The sequence below is a fragment of the Delphinapterus leucas genome, chromosome X, assembly GCF_059928025.1.
Source record: "Delphinapterus leucas isolate spDelLeu-1000000601 "Yukka" chromosome X, BTC_Dleu_Yukka2, whole genome shotgun sequence".
Classification (NCBI taxonomy): Eukaryota; Metazoa; Chordata; class Mammalia; order Artiodactyla; family Monodontidae; genus Delphinapterus; species Delphinapterus leucas.
The window spans coordinates 16,228,995-16,252,442 of NC_143150.1; the positions used below are offsets into that span (position 1 = coordinate 16,228,995).

Below are 23,448 nucleotides of genomic sequence, written 5' to 3' on the forward strand. Positions count from 1 at the left end.
AAGGAGGTCAAAGCTGAAGACTCTCAACCTCCAAAATGTACGAACAATAGGACAACAACGCGAACAAAAGCTCAGAGTGCTACTTACATTTGTCCAGGTGCCTTCTAGTTCTTGTCCATTCGTACACATCACTTCACAAGGTAATAATCAGAGCACATATACCATTTCGCATCCTGCATTTTTTAGTAAGGCTGTATTATACGGATCCTTCCATACTGCTCTGCAGGCATCAAAATTTTAATTTTGAACAAATTCATGGAATTCCATTTCACAGAGATATCATAGTTACTTAACCAAAACTATCTGTTGAATAAATGAACCATTTCTCTAACGCTGGATGCTTAAATTCTAATTTTTTATCCTTACAAATAACACTGTGAGGAATATCCATAACACACAGCTTTTTTCTTTTCTTAGAACAGCTTGTTTCTTCGAACACTTCCCCAGATAGGATTACTGGATCAAGGGGTACCAATCTTTGTGACTTTTGCCATATACTGCCAAATAGTGTTCCAAAAAGCTTTTTACCAAACTTACAATGTTACCAGCAATGAGTAAGTGTTTACTGTTTCCAAGGTAACCATATTAGCACTGGGCTTTCTTTTTGTGTTTGTTGACTTAACAGATGGAAAATGTACCTCACTGCTGTTTGAATATGCTCATCTTTGCATACCAGTGAGGCTGAACGTTTTTTCATGCATTCATTTACTCTGTGATAGAACATGAATGTCTTTTACCCGTCTACCTACTGGACAATTCACTCAGCCAACAGTTATGGAGCATCTCCTTTTGTTCTGTGTTTTCCTTTTCAGCATTTTTTCCCCAGCTCTACTGAAGTATAATTGCAACAACTATACATATTTAAGGTATACAATGTGATGGCTTGACATACGCATACACTGTGAAATAATTACTGCCATCAAGTTAACACAGCCATTACCTCACAGTTACCATTTTGTGTATGTGTAGTGGGAATACTTAAGATCTACTCTCTCGGCACATTTTTATATATTTGATTCCATTGATCTTTTCCTTTCTGACCTCTTTCATTTTTTTTTTCGGCTGCGCCGCGTGGCTTACGGGATCTTGGTTCCCCGACCAGGGATTGAACCTGGGACCACAGCAGTGAGAGTGTGGAGTCCTAACCACTGGACCACCAGGGAATTCCCCTGACTTATATCATTTTATAGTTACAAGGTTATCATACTTCCAGGGATTTGATTATTATCCTATTTTCTGTGGTCTTATTTAAATAAGTTTCTAGGAGTCTCTCATAAATATATTCTCCTATAATTATACAATTTAAAGCTCTAATTCCTACTTCATGATTCTTGACCTTTAACATATCTAGCTTTTTTTTATCAGAAGCACTTAATTTAAAACAAGATTTAAAGTAAAAGTTGGACTTCTTCTCTTTTACACAGGCTGTGTTGTATTAAAAATAATTAACAAAAAAAAATTATCCTGCTGCAACCAGAAGTGAACCCAGGTTTGTTAATGAAGATTCAACCCCAAAGAGCCTGGTTAAGATCTCCTTCTCTTTCTCAGGCCCAAGGAAGAGATATTTAGAACCACCACTGCATGACTGCTCTTTCTTAGGACTGCTTTAGGGTAGAGTCCCCTTCGCCACTCAAAGAGGCGAGTCCTCAGAGTAGCCATGGTACGAGCAGCTGCTTGTTGGAACTGCAGAACCTCAGGCCTGCCTCCAGACCTGCTGCACCGGAGTCTACATGTTAAAGGCTGAAAAGCACTGACGTAGACCACGGCATTCCCCCCAGCTCTGCTGACGCCCCTGCTCTGAATCAGGCACCATCAGAAGGTATCCCTCCCCTCAGATGTCTACCCTCAATGCTTTTAAGGTACCCCCTTCAAATGAACATCACCCAGCATACCATGCACCTGAAAATTCACATGCTGAGGTTTTGAAAGGAAGGATGGCTCTAACTTTGTAGTCGCAATTTCACCCAGTCCTGGGATTGAAAAGTCACATGCACGTAAGAGCCAAGCAGGTCTTACAAATGAGTAAGACATTCAGATAATGGCACCTGACCCTTGTCCTTAGTGTCAAGGAGATAAACACAGCGCTGGCGACCATGGCAAGTTTCAGAGTTCATGCTCTGTCTAAAGATCCAGCGGCTATTGGCCCCAGCCTAGCATTGCCTAACAGGAATGCAGGCTCCATGCTGTCAGATCTTCTGATATCTCAAGAGAAGATGAAAATCTGCATTTTTTAAAAAATGTGAAATCTCTCAATTTCTAAATGCTTGGCAATTCACTTAAAATTTTAAAGGAACCCCCTCTGTGTGCCAGATCCAGCCCACCAGTTTCAGACCTTGGCTCCAGAGGGACGGTTTCCAAACTCTTTAAGCCTGTGTGACCCATCTGTGCACCAAGAAGAGAGGTCACGTCAAGATCAATGGTACATGGCACTGACATATATGCGCTATCAAATGTCAAATAGACAGCTAGTGGGAAGCAGCCCCATAGCACAGGGAGATCAGCTCGTGCTTTGTGGCCACCTAGAGGGGTGTGATAGGGAGGGTGGGAGGGAGACGCAAGAGGGAGGGGATATGGGAACATATGTATATGTATAACTGATTCACTTTGTTATAAAGCAGAAACTAACACAACACTGTAAAGCAATTATACTCCAATAAAGATGTTAGGGAAAAAAAAGTCAACCAAGTTAAAGAAAAAAAAAAGATCAATGGTACAAATCAAATAACTATGACTACTGCTTTTAAAAATTTTGTTTTGTGAATATTAAAAACTGCCAAATCAATCATGAAAGTGACCATATGTCAATGATACAAATATTTCCTAGATGTGAAATAAATGTCTCATTAACAATATCGTCTCTACTACAAAAACAAATACGTAGAGTACCCAGCTCAAGTACGCATTAAGAATTATGTTGTGTTCAAGTTTTTGTTCCAAGTAATTCCATACCTAAAGGGCAGCCAAATGGAACAATTTCAAGTCCCTGAATTATAAAGTTTACCTGTGATAAATGCTGTACTGAACATAAAACGGGACACATTACCATTAAAAAATATATATCCTCATGTGGAAACTGCAGAGTCTATTTTCCTAAACTGTCCAATTTTTCCAAATAAACTTTAAAAAACTAGAGTGTGAAATATACAGTTTACATTTGTTTTCATTTGGGGGGCATTTGGGTCCCAGGCACAGCTGCATCCCCAGGAATTAAGGCATCCTTTATTATTTGCACATGCTTATACGGAGGGGGCATAATTCACAGGCTCAAGGAGCAGACTGGAGACAGGGGCTTTGGTTTGTACGCCTGAACCCATACTGGTCTACTCAATACTGGGCAATTTAATTTAAATAGGAAAATCAATTTTCAGTTTCCTCTTCTGCAAAAGGAAAGTAATCTAGGGATGTCCTATACTTGAAGAATATCAGACGAAAATGTATCACATTCTTTTTGTTTTGCTCACTCCTACATTCCTGGCCTAGTCCACAGTAGGGCTGAACGAATGAATGAATGAAAGAAATGAAGAAAGATCATAAGATACCACTGCATCGTGACTGTTGAACTGTGTTACATCAATCCCATAGATTTCTGTCACGGTGAAACAGAATTTAATGGATTCTATTTCATTAACTCACTTGAGAAACTCACTGTTCTAAAAGAAAACCCAAAGATGCTAAGTTTTGGTCAAATTAAAGATGTCATTGAGGTATTCTTAATATCACAAAACCACTTCAAATGTGTGTTCAAAGGACTTCAAATTAAAATGTTCCATTTTAGGAATACAGTCTTGTACACATAGTTTCTATTAAAGTTTTCTTACTGACAAGAGTTTGTCAAGGCTGCAGACTGCTGTGGAATAACTAAGGGCAAACAATGCATGCGAATGGCCAAGGTTCACCTGGCCAGCATTTCCAACTCAGTTGATGGGAGGATGTTTTTAACTCATCTGTGTATGTCCTTAAACAATCTAGTCTCTCTTGCTGTGGAAAAATAAAAGTAAGAGCTGTGAAAGGGCACAGAGTGGAAACCTCTGCTCCTTAAACAGGGCACTGCTTTTCAACTGCCCTAGGGCTCCTTGGAGGAGAAGGGTCGCAGCCTCCTACTTGAGCCCAGGCAGCTCTGGTTGGGTATTCTCTGCTGGGGTTTTAGACCTCATGTTTTTATTTGAAGACAGGCTTTTATCATTTAAAAAAAAGTTTGAAAACAACCCTTTTAAGTGAAGGCTGTGGATGATAGTAATGCCAGGGCTTAAATCTGAAGATGGAAGAGCCGACTGAGGCTGACAGCTGAGGGAAACTGCCGAAGCTTTTGTCACAGGGCCAGTTTAAAGCCCCAGGCCCCGGGAACGACTGCCAGCGACCATCGTTATGGATGAAATTGATCAAATTCAGATTAAACACTTCTAAAAAGCTGTCCTACTTTTTCACTCTTTAGGGTTTATATTTTATAGTCGTATTTAGGATTTAATATAATATACTTGCATATATATTTTAAAATCTCTGGAGAATCCTGCATCAAGTAGATGTAAGAAAGGCAACTCTCACCACCTAGGAAGCATCAACCCTAACTGAAATAAAAGGCCCTACATTGAATGTGGGACTGAGCATGGAATGGGGCGGGGTGGAGGCGAAGGCAAAAACGCAGCAACCTTTCGATGGATGCAAGTGGAAATCCTGAGTGGTCCGGTGCAGCAAATGTCACCACCTCTCTTATAAACACAAGGAGACTGGGGCCCAGGAAAGCAGAAAGACCGTGGCGCCTTACACTGTGCCTGGAGGAACCGTCTTGCAGACTCCCTTCCTTTCCACATCCAAAGGTGAACGTCCCCCACCTCTCAAGAGAGGGAAATGAGTAAGCCGGCACCATCACAGAGTGTCCAGAAGCCGCCGAGGCGAAAGGAAGAGGACGGAGGATGCCTATCCAGGGCATGTTAAATGGAAGGCCTGGCGCACCCCACTGCTCACACCCACGCGGCTGCGCTTAGAACTTTAGTCCTAGCGAGAAAAAAGATCTGGCGGCCCACGTTAGTGTGGCTCCATGGAAACACTCCAAATCACCAGGTTCTGCAGTGGCAGCTCCACAGGTCGGCTCGGCTCACCCCAGGCGGAAGAGTCCTGACAGCTGGCCGGGCGGCCCAGCCTTGCGGGGCTTCGGCCCAGGGTCTGCTCCATGCGGCTTTCCTGCTCCCTACTGTTCACGCAGCAGCACGAGCAGAGCTACACCCTCAAGCAGGCCTCTGACCATCCTGCTGTGCTTGCCACATTCACGTTCCATGCCCCCAAATGAAAAGCAAATGAGATGTGTCTGCCCTTGAAAAGGCATTCCCCAGAGACCCAGTATCTAGGGTAAGCGGTGATGTCGCTCAGCTCAATTAAAACAAACCCCCTTCAAGGCTACGGTACAGACAGAGATCTTTGTACAACGTTGAGCCTAACACCACACACCAGGAGGTGGAGATCAGTGTTAAGAATGTGTGGCGATTCGGAAAACTTACCTCACACTGGATGTGTGCAGAACGGGATGTATTCAGTGAGGGCGGGACGCAGCTGACAACAACCTCCAACGTACCTAAGTTAGGAAACAATGAGAATCAAGAGGTCAAGTTACCTTTTCAGAAGAAAAGTTAGAAATTCCTAAAAAACAAAAACAAAAATCAACTTCCTTTGAAATGGCTCACGGTAACACGTTCTGCTTTGTATTTACAACCCTTAGAGCTAAAGGAAAACTGCCAAGATGCTCTGCATATTTCCCCAAATGTCTGTTTATCATATAACATTCGCACCGGCAGTGGATCTGGCCCCCTCATTATCAAGCTGTATTAGCTCAAACACTCAGCATTGTTAGCGGAGTGAGCTCATGGCCTATTTCAGTTTTAAATTAACATTTGGCAATCACCCGGGTAATCAAAACAAATGACTCAGTCGTTTAGAATAGATTTATTAGTTGAGCCTTTTTTCCCCCCTCTTTTAACAGCTCTAGAATATTTTGCCACAGGAGGGCTCAGATCCAGACAGAATGTAGAGCACAAGTCACCAGAGGAATATTTAGAGGTGTTGCCATGGAGATGAGGTGCCTTGCGACCACTGAAGTTATCTCCAATCAACAACAGGATTAGGATGCAGGCTGGTAGGCATGCCTAGGAAACAGGTGTGCCCTGTGCTTTTCCCATCACAACACAAAGACGGTATATACCCTGACACGCTGCCCTCTCCGCACCCGCGAGGCCTCCCCACGGGCACGCTGGCATGACCACCTTAGCCACCCCCCATCATTCAGAAAGGACTGGCTGGGGCTAAGGAGAAAGGCAGTGTGATCACTGTATCATCCCCAACGTGTGAAATCCTGAAACTCACACCAAAGGCACTTTTATATGAACTGTAAAATGTACACGAGCAAATGAAATCTGAGGAGAAGGCAGCTCCCAGAGAGGAGGGCCCCCCCCAGCCCCGTCTCCTCTGTTCACTGCTCTATTCCCACACCCAGAACAGTGCCTGGAACACAGGAGGCGCTCAAGAAGCATCCACCCAATGAAATAAGGCAAACATAAACCAAGGATTATAACCAGGCTCATAACTGCCCCCCGCGCCCCAACCAACCGGTTCCAGGCTGATCATCGAACAAGCAGCGGGTGAGAGATTTTTTTTTTTTTTTTTTTACTGTTAATGGGAAAATAAGTAACTGGTCCAGTTAGTTCAATAGGCTAATGGGTTCATCTGTTTAGAGACCTTAATGACAACTGTCACAGTTGAAGACAACTCTTCCAAACTTGAAATGGACAAGTCTGCTGACTATAGGGACAGGGGTCTTGTCCGCCAGATCAAAAGCCCAGAGGGGGCTTCCCTGGTGGCGCAGTGGTTGAGAGTCCGCCTGCGGATGCAGGGGACACGGGTTCGTGCCCTGGTCCGGGGAGATCCCACATGCTGTGGAGCGGCTGGGCCCGTGAGCCATGGCCGTGGAGCCTGCGCGTCCGGAGCCTGTGCTCCGCAACGGGAGAGGCCACAACAGTGAGAGGCCCGTGTACCGCAAAAAAAAAAAAAAAAAAAAAAAAAAAGCCCAGAGGAAGGCAAATTTGTGCCAGCGACAAAGAGCTAACTTTCAAAAGCAAACGCTTGAAAGTGACTGACTCCAATAGAATACCTTCTAGTCCCCTTCCCGCCTATACTTAAGTAGAGATAATATTTTCTTATTCTATCATATGAATAATGCAGCATTGGTTTTATATTAGACCTCATTTGTCTTACAGGACTTTAAGTTTCTTGGTGACAAGGACAGAAATCCCTGCTTTCTCTTCTGTCTCCCGGGACTCAGCATGGTATGTACACACAAAAGCCTTGGCTAAGTCTCTTCTCCCACCACCCACACCCCACTCACACAGAACTCAGTTTCTAGAAGGTGCCACACCCTTTCATGCAGCTGCGGGGAGAATGCAGCATGGCGCAGCTGTTCATAGCAAGGGCGCCAGAGTCAGACTGCCTGGGTTCCCATATGGCCCCGCCTCATATTAACTGTACAACCTCTGCGAACCTCATGTTAGCTGACCTCACAGAGAGGCTGTAAGGTGGCAACAGGGCAGTGCATATAAAGCACTTAACAAGGCCTCACGCATACAAGGTACTCACCGAATACCAGATACATAATTAACACTACTATTACAGCAGGCGCAGAGTGAAAAGGTTATCAAAATTGGATAACCATTTCATATGCTGCCTCAGACACCTGGCCCCAAATATACCCCTACTTAGAGCGAACCCAACTTAAACTTTGAACCTGAATCCATCACACTCTAGCCTTATTATACTAGTCCATTTTACTCACCCTTCCAGAACCAATTTTTCCTAGAGATGGATTTGATACACGCTGGGCTCTACTTGAAGGAATCCCGTTCTCTAAAGAACCAGAAGAGCTTCCTCCCTGAGACCCCAACCCTGCCAGTACCTTCCCTTCCTTCTCTCTGTCTGCTCCCTACCTCTGCAAATTCAGGCTTTGATGGGGCCAGGGGAGGCCAGAGAACTTGGCATCTAGTAACCGCACCAAGATGCCGGCTCTCCCTCGCAGAGGAAGTCCTTGAATGTCATATTCCCTGATGGCCTCTAGAGGGCAGAAGAGAGAAAGGCCCAAAGGCTGAGCAGGCAGAGCTCTCGCATGGGGGTCCAACTTGGGCCCCTGCCAGAGGAGTCTTGAGTTGCACAGTTCAGAGTTTGACCATCAAGAACTAGCCCACAAAGAGAGATAAAAACGTACAGCAAGATTTTAACAGCATTTCTACGTCCAGTTCACGTTACTGTGTCCTGCTTAACACTGAGTTGGGGATAAAGGCACTCAGAGCCGTAGAGTTGTGTACACTTTTCAATCTGCAGTGTGTAACTGTGGCTCCGACCAGACATAACACAAATTGTGTTGATGATATTGCGCAAGTCAAAGAGTAAAAACAGAACAGCAGCCAAACACACTGGGTAAAATGTGATGACAGCAAAGTAATCCAAAATAAGACCCAAACACTTTGGGGTCAGTCATGCTTTAAAATAAATCACGTTAATCTTATCCCACCCTGACAGAATTAATAAGTGAAATTAGACAAACCATTTATGTTATTCCAGAAGCCAGAAGCTGTGTTCTAGTGACATTTAACACACACAATCATTCTCCTTCAGGTTTAACAATGGTATTTTGGTCACAGACACTGTCAATCGTATCACTATGGACAGCCAAGCTTAAATGATCCCCAAATCACCAATCAATTGGGTGAATTACGTGGAAAATAAAATCCAGAGACAACAGCTGTTTGAATGAATCTAAAAGACCAGTTGAATCAATCAAAATGGATGAGCCCCACAGATTCACTGTCTCCTCTAACTCTTTGAATGCGATTGTCATGGTAACCATTCCTTAATCATGTCCTTCAGAATATTCTCTCCTACCTAAGAAACCAAAGAGCAGTGAACCCCAAATATCTTCTTAATTACTGATGGTTGTGATGGTACTGAGCAGCCGCTTAGACTTCTCATTTATCCTGCTTCGATTCAAATGCTTACGTTGCTATGGTCGTTAGAGACATCGGCATTTGCACCATCCAAAAACACATTTGAAATGTTACCATAACACGCAACAGGAAATACAAACGAGATGGCCACTGACTTCTTTCCTTTAGCAGAAGAACTGATAAAGTGGCTCTTATCCGGCAAAATAATTAATTGGTATAAATAAATGGTTCAGATAAAAGATGCCTCATTTTAATAATTTCAACATAATCAGGATCTGCAACATCGAGTCTTTACCAGCACATTAACTTAATAAACAAAATCCAAGAGGATATTATGTTATAGAAATATAATAAAGTCTAATTTTGTGTCCTTAGACTGAGTATAATATACTCTATACTATGTCTGGAAGACCATTTATTCCACACAAGTTTCTACATCTATTATTTTATATGATATAATATTCTTCAAAATTTGCAAAGAGAAAGGTTTTATCTTTACTCAGTCTGGGAAAAGAGAGGTTATATTTTTAAAAGGTATCTACTAGATATACTACACATTTCAAGTTGTGATCCTTCTAGAGTCATCCTTAGATTTTTATAGTTCCTTCAGAAAACTAAAAAGTGCACAACTTTTCCAAAGTTAGAGTGGTGACCATTTTAAAATATTGCGTTGGAATATATGGAACACTTTAAAATATCAAATTTGCTGTTACAGGTTTGCAACTAGTAATAAAAGGTCTTTCCTTCCAGATATGGCACAACCTGTAAACTAACAAAAGGATGAAAGGTAAGCAGTGTGCCCACCAGGCCCCCAATAAGCTCTAAGGAGAAATTTCGATGGGCCATTTCTGGATGCAAATTTACAGAATTTGTGGTCACAAAGGGGGGATAAGAAATAAAGATATACGCGTTCCTTTTTAACTGGCACACTAAAACATGAAGAATACTTTTGCTACAAACACAAAAATAATCAAGTGGGACCATATCAAATAAAAAAGCTTCTGCACAGCAAAGGAAATGATAAACAAAATGAAAAGGCAATCTACGGAATGGGAGAAAAATATTTGCAAATCATGTATCTGATCAGGAACTAGTATCCAAAATATACAAAGATCTCATACAACTCAATCAAAATAAACAATCCAATTTAAAAAATGGGCAGTGGAGCTGAATAGACATTTTCACAAAGAACAAACACATGGCCAACAGGTACATGAGAAGATGCTCAACATCACTAATCATCAGGGAAATGCAAATCAAAACCACAATGAGATACCACCTCACACCTGTCAGAATGGCTATTATCAAAACACCACAAAAAACAAGTGTTGGCAAGGATGCAGAGAAAAAGGAACCCTCTTACACTGTTGGTGGGAATGTTAATTGGTGCAGTCACTATGGAGAACAGTATGGAGGTTCCTCTGACAATTAAAAAAATAGAACTACCATATAATCCAGCAATTCTGTTTCTGGGTATTTATCCAAAGAAACTAACTCAAAGAGATATCTGCACCCCCATGTTCACTGCAGCACTACTTACAATAGCCACGATATGGAACAACCCGTGTTCCTATCAATGGATGAATGGATAAAGAAGATGCAGTACATGTATACGCAATGGAATGCTACTCAGACATAAAAAGAAGGAAATCTTGCCATTTGCAACAACATGGATGGACCTCCGGGGCATTATGTTAAGTGAAATTAGTCAGAGAAAGACGAATACTGCATGATCTCTCTTATACACAGCATCTAAAAATTAAAAAACAAAAAACAAGCACATCGGTACAGAGAACAGATTGGCAGTTGCCAGAGGCAGGGGGTGGGGAAATGGGTGAAGGGGTCAAAAGGTTAGAAAAAACCCAGACTATACCTATTTTCTGCATATGTCTTTACATAACTGCTGGCTAATGAGCTTTATAAGACTAAAGAAAAGGAGAAAAACAAACAAAAAACTAAAACATTAAGAATACTTAGGAATAAAAAAGCCATCAATAACAGAATAAAGGGAACTAAAATGATCAGGCATGAGGAACAAGCTGGAACAATGCAAAAAAAACCCCAAAAGCCCCAAACCAAAAACAAATTAAATGGTGAAATCCAGCAAGAAAAATGGAGCAGCAAACATTTGCTAAAGTCAAAAGGTAAAACCTCGAAATTCTTGCCCTTTGCCCTAATGTTCAATGGTATTTTCGTTTTGTTTTAAAAATATGGAGATTGATGTTCTTTCAGTGACTATTACAACAGTTCCCAAATAAAACAAATGATAAAATAAAAATTCACTTAATTGACTGATAGGCTTGAATTAGTCATTGCCAAGTTTACAACTTTCCCACAACTCCAAGCATTCTTTCATCAAGAGAAACAGGATTTTCCCCCCCACCCCGCCCCGATGACCATGGGTAGCTTTGTGGACAACTATAATTTGTGTCTTTCTGTAAGTCACTGGGGAATACACACCCCCCAAATTAGAACTCCAAAATCAAAGCAATGAGGGACAAAGGATAAGTACAGATGCATAAAACGTGACCATTCTGATAGCTGCATCTGGAGAGCACTGGCTGTCCCAGAAGAGAGGAACTCCTGAGCCAAAGCCTCATTCTAACCCTGCCTTCACCCCACAGCTATCACCAAATCCTAGCCATCTGTCCTGCAAGAGAGCTTTCCTACTTTTTCTTCCTTCTAATCACATTTCTACACTCGTAATTTGGTTCATGATTACTTCACACCTAGACTACTTCACCAGACTTCCTGACTATGGACGCACTCCCGTCTTCATAGAACCGCCAGAATAACCTTTCGAATGTACCACCTTGAACGGCTCATTCCCTTTCCCCCCAACTTTCCTCCATTGTAATCTAAAGGCCAAATTTCTAGCATGAAATTCAAGGCCTTCCAGTCATACTCGAACCCACTTTTCCCCTTCTCCCACACTCAGCTCTGGTTCTGGCTGACTCCGTGCCTCTGAGCTCTGTCACCCCTACTGAGTAACAGGCGCTCGGGTGCACGCCACCGTCCCTACACCAGTGATTCTCAAATTGGCTGCACCTGGGGAGCCAGAGCAACTAGTAACGTCTCGGTGCCCCCCGTGTTCCCCCAGAGGAATCTAATGTGCAGCCAAGTTTGAGAACCGCCGCCCCGAATTCCTAGAGCCCACAAAGTTTAGTGGGCGTGACAACCTCCGGGGCAGCGGGGATTATTAAAACACAAAGTGTTGAGCTGCATTCCCAGTGCTTCTGATTCAGTAGGTCTGGGGTGGGGCCCCTGAATCTGCATTTCTAACGAGCTCCCAGGTAATGCTGATGCTGCTGGTCCAAGGACCCTACTTTGAGAAATACTGGTCTATAGTCATAACTAGTATAGTTATACAGTATAAATATATGTATCATTTACACATAATAGTAACTATTATATGCATACTTCATCTGGCAAAAGAGAAGGTAACGTCTTCTGGAATCCTATTACTGCCTTGTACTGTTGTTTACCTTTTGAACCCATTTGTTTGTGAACCAATCTATAGAAAGTCTTAGGGATTATCCAGTCCGATTCCCTTTTTATAAAGTAAGTACTGAGGGGAAGTACTTTGCCCAGGGGATCAGATGGTTATCGGTAGAACTTGGGCCAGGATTCAACACTCCCGACTCCCTCCTCCTCCCTCTCAGCTCAGTACTCTTCCCACCACATCCTTAATGCATCCTTAACAGCTTCTCCAGTTAGAATGGATGTTCCTTCCTTGAAGAGATCCTTTTTGCTTTTGACGTTCCCCACAGCATCTAGCACGTAGAGCAAGCAGTCAGTAGACGTTTGCTGATTTCATTTGAGGAAGTGTTCGGACTCATACTCTAGAAGCTGCCTTTGGTATCCTATGAACTGTTTCCTTACGTGCTGGCCACTGGGCGGCCCTGCTCCAATCAATTAGCCACAGAATAAATCCTTCACATCGGCATGCACGCAGCCAGTGTCTGCTATAGGGACAATCACACACACGTAAAGGAAAATTATAGGGTTTTAAAAGTGGAAGGAGCGATAAGTCTATAAGGTGACACAAATCAACTTTCAAGTTATATGTCAGAAACTTTCACAAGTACCCCAAGTTCCATCTGACACCCAACAGGCCCACGCAGCTGTAACAGCCCGGCAGTGGGGGAAGTCTGGGCTGGACTGCTTCAGCCAAGGGGCCATGACTTTTTGGTGCTGAGGTCCTGCTTCCTTGTTCCTTCGCAGAAAATCCACAAGTAACTGAATCAAGGGTAAACAGGAGATAGAGGGGAAGGGAGATGAAGAGCAGCCGAAGGGCAGCAAGCGGCGACTGGGTGAGCAACGGGGGGGCAAGAGGACGGTGTGACACACCCGCCCTGCCTGCCATCGCCACTGCACCTCCGCAGGCCTTCGAGCTATTTCCAGCAGCCCGGCTGAGAGGAGCATGACTGGGCCCGGCCTCCTGACTGACCGGGCCTGTCTACACCTGCGGGGCAAACACAGGATGCTCTGGTGACTTCTGCCGCCTCTACAATGGACAGGAAGTGCTGTACAATCATGTCAGCTCACAGAACCTGGTGTCAGTCGTGAACGTGAGCACAAGGAATGCAGCGGCTGTGCCACCACTTGGTTCACCACCAGCCCAGAGTAACCCGTGACCTTGGCAGCCAAACTGGAATCCCCAGCCTCCGTCATGGACTGTGGCTCAAGGGAGAGGTTCTCTCTGGTCCCCTCTTTCCCCTTCCCCCCGTTAAAATCTGCTGCTTCCAACAGAGGTAGGACCACATGTACAGTTGACCGGTCAAGCAGTGAATCAAGAAAAAAAATACGTGAAAGCTTCTCTAATAACAGGTATAACAATGAGCATACGTAACAGATCCATACATTAAAAGTTTTCCTCCGATATACAATAAAATTTAATAAGTTAAATAGGTGACCTCTATAACCAACTCCCCCCTTCATGAGTATTTTCGCAGCTAACTGTATGAAGTTTTTGACCCTGGTCTAATCACAGACCTGATGGACACATTCCATGAACAACCATACCCCCAAGACATCCATTCCTTGATTCCTTCACTGCCGTCATTTATATTCCAATTCTTGATGCTTTCTCAATTTTTCCTCTGCCAGTGACTTTAACACCATCCCAATGTTTGCTTGTCTCCCTCAGCCTCAATGTCCTTCTCAGGCCTGACCGCCCCCCCGCCACCTACTAACGCCTACAGAGAACGTTCTGTTCACACAGCCAACTCAAGGAAGCAACACGTACTTGTAGTTGCTCATAAGAATCACCCAGGTCAAAAAGAAAGAATCACCCAGTTCCAGTATACAGAAACCATTGGCAATACGACCTTAAAAGACCTCATCTTTTCACATGGCTTTACTGCCACACTGGCCATGCTGAGTAATTGCCTAGAGGTTCTGGTCTCAGGTCCATGCTACTACAAGCCAAGCAACAGCCTTTGGCCGAAAGCAATCAAACTCTGACCTGGATATTGGCTGCAAGAGTTGGCATGAGCTCACCGATTGTCACTGTTGCTAGTGATACCACAAATGCAAGGGTCAAAAAAGGGCTCACTGGGTTGTAGGGCACGGAATTTGTCAAGCCCGGGGCTCCACTCCACCACAAAGATGGCACGATGCCCCAGTGGTGGCAGACAGACGAAGTCCCGACGCAGTGCTCACACTAACCTGCTCAGTAACTCTTGTGCAACCAGACAGTGGTGAAGAGCGTCGGGCAGCTCTCCCGGGAACTCACATTTTCACTATTCAGGGAACCCATAGTACAAGTTACGGCACTCACGAAGAGGCACTTCTCTTACATTACTAGTACTTAAAAGCAAACACTGCGCTTTTAGCTACAAAATAATAATAAAAAGTGACTGATATATTCATTGTATTTCTGAATCCCAAGTGAAAAATAATAGATTTAAAATAGATTTTTTAAAAGCAGTTTTAGATTTACAGAACAACAGAGCAGAAAGTAGTTTCCACATACCTCCACAATACCTCCTTCCCAGCTTCCTCTATCTTTAATATCCTGCATTACTGTATTTTTTTTTTTTACAGTTGATGAGCCATCACTGATACATTATTATTAACTAATGTCAATAGTTTACATTAGGGTTCATTCTTTCTGCTGTGCATTCTATAGATTTTGACAGATGTTGAAGTTTTTTGTTTTTTGAAACAAAACAAAAAAACCCAACCCTTTCCGGGAATTCCCTGGCGGTCCAGTGGTTAAGACTCCCACACTTCCACTGCCCAGTGCCCGGGTTTGATCCCTGGTAGGGGAACTAAAATCCCACAAGCCGTGTGGTGTGGCCAAAAACAAACAAACAAAAAAACACCAAACCAAAAAAAACGTTTCCAGTACCTTCTGAGGAACAATAAATCTCCTTACCTCAAGACCATTTTAATTGCTGTAGCTTTGTAAAGGCAAGTTTCACAGGAACGCTGTAATGTACATCATTCATTTCTTTTCAATGATTCATGGTTTCAAAGACTGACTATAACATAGCCCTGCAAACATACTCAACTCTGATTATGTGAAAACCAACCATTCACAACTCTCAGACCTCCAGTATGGCCCCAAAAAAACGAGTCTGAAGAAATCCTTGGACCACAAAACAAAAAGTAAGAAAAGCAGTCTCCAAGATGACATCTGACATGTTGGAATTAGTCTGTTGATGACTTGGTCTGGAGATGTTTATAAAAACAGCTTTGTCATGAGAAAGCAGAGCAGCGTAAGAGAAGTAGCATCGGGAGACAGAAAAGAGGAGGAAGAAAACTGGGAAAGGAAAGCAGGGACGGGCAGAAACAGTCGAAATCGGGAGTGGCAGATGGACACGAGATGCAGGACAGAGCGGCAGCAATGGAAAGGAGAGCCAGCTAGACATAAAAGGACGGTGACAGGAATTATTTTGAGGGGGTGAGTGAGGAAGGGACAAAGTGCGTCTCAACACTCTAGCCCTTAAATTGCCTAATCATTCATTCAACTGAATATATCAATGGGAAAGCAACGTTCAGCATGTTAAAAGACGGCTTTGCACGTAAGTGTGTAAAGATGGTACACCTTCCATCCACTGAAAATTCCCTCTGAAACCCATTTCAAATCTTTTGGAAGTCTCTAGGGATAGGGTTATTCCTGAATAATGATTACATACACACACTAGCTGGAGGTATAGACCTACAGGTGTAAAACATTTATTCTGATGCTTTCATTTTTAATTTATGAATAAGTGTGAAGCAAAATTCAAATTAGTTTATTTGTCCTGTCCTTGGGGGATCTGACATCTCACCCTACCTACTTCAGAAGAACATATACTGCTTCTCTGTTTTATCAGGATTGTTTCTCTCTTGGCTCTGATTTCCCTTCAATCCAAGTATGTAATGAGGCTATTCAATAAAGAGACTGTGGTTTACTTGCAGGCAAAATCTTAAGTACTCGCCTTTAGGCCACTAGGGAAAGGTTCTAAGAAGTCAAACCTGGAATCTCCTTGTCATATTATTTGATCTTAAATATAGAGAAGAAAACAGCGTTCTGGATTTAGAGCTGGTCTTTGGATTGAGAAAGATCCACAAACTTTCAAATCTAAGTTTAGAAAGCAGCTCTCACACAAAAGCAGATCAGTGGTTGCCTGGGGAAGGATGCGCTGCAAAAGGCTCTATGCCTCTGCCGCAACTCGTCGAGTTGTATGCCTTAACTGGATGCAGTTTATTGTACATAAATGATACTCCATACAGTGGTATTAAGTTATCGTGATAATCATTCCACAATGTACATGTATATCAAATCATCACATTGTACACTTCATTTTTTCCTGTTTTCTTATTTTTTAAACCATTTTTTAAATTGAAGTATAGTTAACTTACAATGTTGTGTTAGTTTCAGGTGCACAGCAAAGTGATTCACTTATCCATATATGAATGTAGCTATTCTTTTTCAGATGCCTTTCCATTACAAGATATGGAATATAGTTCCCTGTGCTATACAGTAGGTCCTTGTTATCTATTTTGTTTTTAGTGTTTTTTTAATAAATCTATACTTTCATTAAGACAAAAACTGACAGTGTTGGTATGAGGTTTAACAGTTAAACAAAAGTTTTCACAGAAACCTAACACATGCCTAAAATGATTTTACAATGGAGTTCTAGATGCAGGTCTAGACGATGTCAAGAACTGATGGATCTCATGATTCAAGACAGCATTTTGGGTTTTAGTTAATTCTTAGGATTAAAAAAAATTGTTTTGTTTTAAAGTGAACCACTGCCCCAGTATGAAATTTTAATCTTCTCCTGAGACCAGGGCTTCAGAAATCATTCAACTCCTGAAGTGATTCAGTGAACTTATGCTGTCAGTGACTGAACCCTGCCACCAATGGTTTCAAAGTTCAAAAAACAGAGGCTCCAAGAGTTTTCCACCCTAAAAGCATTGGCCCTTGCCTTTCCCTACTCTCCCACCTCCTGTACCACCCGCTGCCCTTCCCCAAATACTTCAGCCAGTGGCTTGGGTGGAGAAGCTGACATTTATAACTTCATAACTGGAAAAGAAAGGGTCTTCTTGTCAATTTCAAGAATTAGCACCTCTAAGACAGAATGATCTCCCTGTGTATACACTCCAATAAGACTTTTCCTCCTCAACCAGTTTCCATCCCACGGACCACAGCTTTGGTAACTTCTTAACTGGCTTAGTCCTTTGTTGGGAACAGCATTAAGCTCAGGCAGGGAACACCTTGGCTTCTAAGTTTCAGGCATTCACAGCTTTTAAACAGTGTCTCAGTCCTCATTTAGGTTGCCAATGACATTTTTTGAAAGGATGAAATATTCTGGACACAGAACCAAATCATCATTAGTTGTTCTTTCCTTTGTTTCACCACTTCCGCCATCAGGCCCCAAATTTGAACAAAAATGACCCTAACCCATCTCCCTTCTTTCCCACCTCATCCCTCCCACCCCAAATAATACACCAGTAATACTCAAAAACTACATACATGCTATGCTGTAAAAGTGCAGAGTTAACACTATTGGGAAGAAGGCTGTGGGTTGTGGAGATGCTCTTTGAAGATCCACAGCATCTTTATAGCTCTCCCACATCCCATTCTGCAAGTTTTGTCCTTCATAGAAGGCCCTTTGCTTTTCTCAGCAAAGTTCAGAATGGGTTGCCTTGAAACACTGACCCACCTTCCTCTCCACTGGGATGGGTGTGCAAACTATACAGCATGGAGCGGCTTTAAAGCACTTGGGCTGCTGTAGGGCACAGAAACTATACTGGCTCTTCAAAGGACATCTTCTCAAGCCACCTCTATGGTGTCAAGACAAGTAGAACTCTTTCTTTCCCCACTTGAAACCCACAGTCAGATGTGACAGGGGCTGGTAGTCAGGAGAGTTAATTCTTGTCATCTTTTTTTGTCATCATCCTCCGAGGGGTAGGAATGCCACGTCAGCCTTTCCTCATAGAAGGATATGACAACCTGTGGGCACTTGACATTGGCCTCCTTGGCAGGAACCAGGTCAGCCTCATCAGAGTTTTCCCACTTCATCAGGAACATGAGTTCTCCACTGGAGTCTGTAGTTCCAATAATCTGCTCCGGTTCCAAACCCCGGGCAAAGCCTCGTGGCTTTTCTGACTCTTCTTTCTTCTTTGGTTTGCTCTCCTCCCCCTTACCTTGCACATCAGAATCAGCTTTGCACTTGCCTCCCTCTGATTTATCTGTCTCGTGTGCTGTTTTCTGTGACTGCAGGAACTCAGCAATGAGGCCGGGGCGATCCAGGTTTTCTACTGGTTCCCATGTGCTGTCCTCATCTGAGGACCCCTTCCACTTTAGGAGGTGCTCCACTTGGCCCTTTACCACTTGACAGTCGAGAACTTTTTCCACCGCTTGTTCTTCTTCCTCTTCTTCTAGCACCTCCTCCACTTTCTTCTTGTTTTGTTTTCCCCATAGTGCCCTCCAGCTTTCCGGTATAAAGGGTGAGGCTGCTCAGAGCGAGAGGACTCGGTGCCACGCTACTGGGCTACTGGCGCATCTTGTCGGGCTGGCCGGGGGAGTGGCGACCAGAAAAGCAACAAGCCTGCTGACCGTGGCTGAGCCTCTCCCTGAAGCGTCCCTCCCCTCAGTCGAACCTCTGTTTTGTATACGGTAGTGTGTATCTGTTCATCCCAAACTCATCTATCTATTGTAACTTATTTAAAATAGATTTATTTATTGTACCATGTGGTACACTTTAACTATATACAATTATATCTGTTAGTTATTCTTTAATAAATTGGGGGGGGTTGATATTTTAAAAGTGTCTCTAACAAAGGCCAACTGCTTTATCTGTAGATGCGAGTATACATTTTCACCTCCTATTAGCTGGGCTGCTTGGTTTCTTTCCTTAGTGTGGTTAGGTGTGCTTACTACACTGGAAAATTCTGCATCTTATGGCCTAGAAGGGAAGGGCCTAGAATTTGAAAATTTGAACTGACCCTGGCATCTGGAGACACAGAACCTTTGACAAGGAACTTAAAGTGTCTCCTTAGCTTCTAGAAGCCATCTGCCTGAGGACCTTTTATAAAAATCGTTTTAAGTATGTGAAACTACCATTATTTACAGGGTGCTTCTTACAAACTATTGAAAAACATTAATTTTTGTTAATTCAAATGTCTAAATCCACTACTATGGCTTAGTGATACAAAAATTTTTGGAATTTGTGTGCGTGTGTGTGTGTGTGTGTGTGTGTGTGTGTGTATGCTTTAGTCTCTAAGGAACCTGGGGGGGGCACCTGTTACTTCAGTTCAACTGGTCACACGAAAGCACAGATGACTGATTATGTCTATAGACAGACGCTGGCCATCAGCTTCCCAAACAAGAATAAAGTCTAATACTAGACCCGGCAGAGATTCACTGAAAAACCAGCCCTTAACCTCTTCCTAATAAATCACACATTTTTAATCTGACAGGAGCCAAGCAGCCTAATCCGCACTCTAAAAGTGAAAGTGAATAACAAAACTTGTTAATCGAGTAGAGAAATTTACTTTTGTACCATCCTCGTCAAAACAACCTTGCCGGTAACATCTCTACACTCCCACCTATCATGTCCTTAGTACTGAAAAGCACATTTAGAACTCGGTGGATATTGCAGATTCTTGTGATTAGAAGGTCTATGGAACATTTTATGCTTTGAATATATGTAAGAACCAGTTTTTTTGGTTTGTTTTATTTTTGGTTTGTTTGTTAATTTAATTTTTTTAACATCTTTATTGGAGCATAATTGCTTTATAATGTTGTGTTAGTTTCTGCTGTATAACAAAGTGAATCACCTATATGCATACATACATCCCCATATCCCATCCCTCTTGCGTCTCCCTCCCTCCCACCCTCCCTACCCCACGCCCCTCTAGGTGGTCACAAAGCACCGAGCTGATCTCCCTGTGCTATGCGGCTGCTTCCCACTAGCTATCTATTTTACATTTGGTAGTGTATATATGTCCATGCCTCTCTCTCACTTTGTCACAACTTACCCTTCCCCCTCCCCATATCCTCAAGTCCATTCTCTAGTAGGTCTGTGTCTTTATTCCTGTCTTACCCCTAGGTTCTTCATGACATTTTTTTCCTTAAATTCCATATATATGTGTTAGCATACGGCATTTGTCTTTCTCTTTCTGACTTACTTCACTCTGTATGACAGACTCTAGGTCCATCCACCTCATTACAAATAGCTCAATTTTGTTTCTTTTTACGGCTGAGTAATATTCCATTGTATATATGTGCCACATCTTCTTTATCCATTTATCCGATGATGGACATTTAGGTTGTTTCCATCTCCTGGCTATTGTAAATAGAGCTGCAGTGAACATTCTGGTACATGACTCGCTTTTTTTTTTAATATATCTTTATTGGAGTATAATTGCTTTACAATGGTGTGTTAGTTTCTGCTTTATAACAAAGTGAATCAGTTATACATATACATACGTTCCCATATCTCTTCCCTCTTGCGTCTCCCTCCCTCCCACCCTCCCTATCCCACCCCTCTAGGTGGTCACGAAGCACCGAGCTGATCTCCCTGTGCTATGCGGCTGCTTCCCACTAGCTATCTGCCTTACGTTTGGTAGTGTATATATGTCCATGCCACTCTCTTGCTTTGTCACAACTTACCCTTCCGCCTCCCCATATCCTCAAGTCCATTCTCTAGTAGGTCTGTGTCTTTATTCCTGTGTTACCCCTAGGTTCTTCATGACACTTTTTTTTCTTAAATTCCATATATATGTGTTAGCATACGGTATTTGTCTTTCTCTTTCTGACTTAACTTCACTCTGTATGACAGACTCTAGGTCCATCCACCTCATTACAAATAGCTCAATTTCGTTTCTTTTTATGGCTGAGTAATATTCCATTGTATATATGTGCCACATCTTCTTTATCCATTCATCCGATGATGGACATTTAGGTTGTTTCCATCTCCTGGCTATTGTAAATAGAGCTGCAGTGAACATTCTGGTACATGACTCGCTTTTTTTTTTTAATATATCTTTATTGGAGTATAATTGCTTTACAATGGTGTGTTAGTTTCTGCTTTATAACAAAGTGAATCAGTTATACATATACATACGTTCCCATATCTCTTCCCTCTTGCGTCTCCCTCCCTCCCACCCTCCCTATCCCACCCCTCTAGGTGGTCACAAAGCACCGAGCTGATCTCCCTGTGCTATGTGGCTGCTTCCCACCAGCTATCTATTTTACATTTGGTAGTGTCCATATGTCCATGCCACTCTCTCACTTCGTCCCAGCTTACCCTTCCCCCTCCCCGTATCCTCAAGTCCATTCTCTACGGCTGCATCTTTCTTCCTGTCCTGCCCCTAGAACCAGAGTTTTTAGGTGCGTGAATAAAATATAAATCCCACAAAATGTAGAGTGCTGGCAACCAAGACTTACTTTGACTGCTCTTTTCTTTTCCTAGGTTTCACTGCACTTACAAAGCCGGTACACGTGTATCTTCTATCTGTGTATTTTACACCCATAGTAGCTCCAAAATGAAGCTCAAGCAAATCTCATTGGTTTAAATACAGAGCAAAACCCATTTTCAGAAGAGCAGTGCAGTGTGCCGCAGGAAGCTGGGAAGAGCTGGCGGCTCGCTGACAATGCACATATTCATTAGCAGGCAATAATGAGGAACAGGAGGGGAAACTACTTCACAGCACAGCCCTATAGGCAAGGGTACAATTTTCTCACTTGTTCCAATAGTAAGCCCTTGGCAGTGAGTATCCACATTCATTATTTCACGTAGCTTTAGCGTTTGCTGGGGCCCTGGCCACAGAAAAGGGATGATTTTGTGTTCACAGGTTTACATGTGTACACAGCCTATGTAATCTCCAGATGTATTTTGTTTAATTCTATTCTAACAGTGACATTTCTGTATCAAGGGACACCAGATCTCACCCGACACCTGTTCTGGAGAGCAGCTTTCCTGACCATCCTAGGCTGGAAAACGGACCTGGCCCAGGTTGGGGGTAACTGTAATACTGGCAAATGCGGGAAGGGGAAGACGCAGCGGCAGGTAAACTTGATGACGACTCTGGAGCCCGGAAAAATTAAAGTGGGCAGAGTCCATCAGACCGAAAAAAGGTCACCCTGAGAGTAAAATAGACACCCAGGCAAAGGAGACACGAAGAGAGAGGGGCCCACACAGCTACAGAAAGCACAAAGAGGGCGAAGAAAGAAAGGGCGGGAAGCTGAAGAACTTATTTTTTTTTAACAGCGCCAGATTTAAAACAACGACCGCATGTGAGGGTGCGCACGCATGCGCCTGTGCCCGCATTTGCCACAACTTAACTTCCTACCTGAGTTTGGAAGCAAATGCACTCTTTACAATTTCTTTCCCACAATTTGAACTTTACCACAATTTTAACAGACACTTCGTTTTATAAAGGAAAAGAAAACTTTCATGTAGCGATGGCTCCAACTGGGGTCTTTCAGGCTAGTATGTGTAAAGACTCTTACGAAGTCGTTGCTGCATTTCTGTGACTCTATGCATATTCCATAGGCCTTGGTACTTGTACTTGCTCCCTAGGCCAGAGGAAATTAAAGGCTAGATGCACAAAAGAGGCTCCCCACCACTAATATTCAATTTCAGTAAAGCAAATAATATGATAAATTTCTGCAAACAACTGTTTTGATCATTTTCTGAAATTAGGAAAAAATTGGCCTTTTTGGTATCCTTCAGTATACAGTTAATATACTTTCACCATAATACCTTGTTCTTTTGAGGGACAAGCCAACAAAAAGTTCTGGCTGTGAAGAGTTTTTAATTAGGAAAATAAAACTTACCTACGTATGGAGGACCTAAAACTTCAAATTGGAACTCTGACATTAACACATCACATGACCTTGGATCAGGTGTTTGGCCCCTTTGAGCCTCAGTTTTCTCACCTCTAAAACAAAGCGGGGGGGCGGGGTCTTGACAGCCCTTTCTAGCGCTGAAATTCTACTACTCAACTTGGAGGAGAAAGAATT

General features: G+C 42.9%; 1 protein-coding gene and 1 pseudogene across 1 annotated transcript in view; both read right to left on the minus strand.

Moving 5' to 3' along the window:
• The window catches only part of FHL1 (four and a half LIM domains 1), a 59,732-nt gene that overhangs the window by 29,936 nt on the left and 6,348 nt on the right, over nt 1–23,448 (minus strand). The window contains exon 2 of the mRNA XM_022554265.2: nt 5,493–5,566. The gene's annotated coding sequence lies outside the window, so the exon portion shown is untranslated. The remainder of the gene's footprint in view (nt 1–5,492; nt 5,567–23,448) is intronic.
• Nucleotides 18,016–18,931, minus strand: LOC111164576 (chromobox protein homolog 1 pseudogene; annotated as a pseudogene).